Source organism: Zea mays, chromosome 1 (assembly GCF_902167145.1).
Source record: "Zea mays cultivar B73 chromosome 1, Zm-B73-REFERENCE-NAM-5.0, whole genome shotgun sequence".
In the NCBI taxonomy this organism is placed as follows: domain Eukaryota; kingdom Viridiplantae; phylum Streptophyta; class Magnoliopsida; order Poales; family Poaceae; genus Zea; species Zea mays.
In genome coordinates this window covers 167,239,902-167,242,040 of record NC_050096.1, presented here as the reverse complement: position 1 = coordinate 167,242,040, position 2,139 = coordinate 167,239,902, and the positions used below count along the sequence as shown (strand labels likewise).

Below are 2,139 nucleotides of genomic sequence, written 5' to 3'. Positions count from 1 at the left end.
ATCTAGATTGCAGTTTTGTTTCCCAAATATTATAACCATCTGAGTGTAATTAATTGTTTGAGACCGTAAACGAACTCAAAAAATTTGTCATGTGCAAAGTTGAATAACTTTTCACGTTCTACAACTTTTATTTTGGTACTTTTTCCATCCAAGGTCGTTTGCAAAATTTGCATTTTAAATTTGACAAATACATATGCAATTTTTGATAGACAAAATGAGTTCAAATAAAAAAAGTTGTCAACTACAAATCTCCATAACTTTCAGGTAACTAAAACTTTTATTTTGGTGGTTTTTCATACGAAATCATTTTAAAACTCAAAAATTTCAGGATAAAAATGATTTCTAGTGACGGTTTTTAAAAAAACCGCCAATACAAATCCATGATTTCTACCGGTACGGTGTAAAAATTGGATCTCACTGTAGGCATAGATCTGTTTTCTACTAGTGATGATTACTACAGACTTGGTCGAGTGTTTCACCACGTAATGAGCTTTAAAATACCACGATCGAGTAAACAGAATCCTTTCCTAGTGTAAGTGGAGTAGCACATCCAAAATGAGTAAGATACATGTCGTTCCATGTGCAATGGTATAGCAACTCTCTAGCATTCGGGACCATGACCCATGGTGACCCCGACCCACGATTTGGGATGCTGACCCGGGCCATGGAACGAGGCATCGACCCCATTTCCTTAGACTATGATCTAAACTCTATCTAGAGGTAAACAAAGCACCTAGCTTCATTTTTAGTTTATCTTTGTTGTACAAAATCACCCACTCATTTGGTATGTGATCATCAACATAAATGGTTGCACCACCTAAATCTAAATATATGTTTGTAACACTAGAATGATTATGTTGACTATCATCTTGTCAATCCTTTTGTGCTTTCTCGCTGTCATCTCTCAAACCTAAAAGGACGTACAGTTGCTCTTCACTAGCAACTTCTAATCTCCCTTCACCATCCATTGTTTCAATAATTTGTTACTCATCCCAATCAACAACTTCTTGAGCCTCTTGTTCGGGAGGCGCTAAACTAAGCCTACAACAAAAAAAGAGTACCAAATTAAGCTTCCTGTTGTTCGCTACTTCGCTTCTAACAGCAAATCAAAAAACTAGAGGTATCTAAGCTTACTCTATCATAGAATGAACCACATTATTTCACTCAAATGCCATCCCTTCATCCCATTTCTCAACCTCGACTCACCTACAATTCAAGTAACTTCTAGTTAATTACAATTGAGATAAATCGAACAAAATCGAAATCTACCACTAATTCTGGAAGAAGAAAACTAATTTGAGAAGGAGAAGTACTTACCTAGGGTTTAGGGATGTGGTAAGGGTGAGGCGCTGGCTCTGCAGAGCCCTACATGGATATGCCTTGCGCTGAGACTTAGAGGAGAGGGTCATGTGTGTAATACCCACTTTATAAGAAAAATCTAAAAGAGAAATTGTATCACTCTACTTCTATATGTACTACCAATGTGTATCATTTCATGTGGACACATTACTTACACAAATAAATAAGTAATAAAGACACTCAATTAAACCATGCATCATGCTGGATTTTTGTGTTGTGTGCATTTTGTGACAACATAAAATAATTTGAAGAAGAAATATATTAACTTCCCAAAATAGAATTTAGAAGATAAAAGGAGGTTTTAGAATTTAGAAAAGAGAAGAAAGAAATGAGAGAAATACTACATAAAATGGAAAAAATAAGAATAAATATCTTTCAAACTGGTGATTTCAAAATCTCCATTTAACTGAGTACAAAATTCACTACAAGAATTTGATTTCAGATTTGAGTTTCAAAAGAATAAAAAGAGAGGAGAAAAGAAATTAGAAAAAGGAAAAGAAAATGGAAAGCGCCACTCGGGCCCAAACTCCCTGGCGCGGCCCATTAAAGCTCTTCACTTGCGCGCCCCAAATCCTCTCTGCGCGCACCGTGCAGCGTGGGCTAGCGCCGACCTGTGGGACCGACTGTCAACCGGGGGCCCATCAGTCAGCCACTCGGGTGTTGGGCGGGGCATTTTCTCTCTTCTGTCATGTTGTCCCCACCGGTCAGGATAGTCTCCCTCCTCTCGCGGGTGCTCTGTTCAACCTCTGCGCGAGAAGACCGGGTCCGAGCGCCCGAAAG

At 38.4% G+C, this 2,139-nt stretch overlaps 1 long non-coding RNA gene across 1 annotated transcript; it reads right to left on the bottom strand.

The window, feature by feature from the left end:
• Nucleotides 1-568: 568 nt before the first annotated feature.
• LOC103640502 (uncharacterized) lies at nucleotides 569-1,443 on the bottom strand. The gene is made up of 3 exons (XR_559669.2): nucleotides 1,318-1,443; nucleotides 1,135-1,206; nucleotides 569-1,041 (listed from the first exon to the last, which is right to left on the bottom strand). It is a non-coding gene; the product is annotated as an uncharacterized lncRNA (long non-coding RNA).
• Between the last annotated feature and the right edge of the window lie 696 nt (nucleotides 1,444-2,139).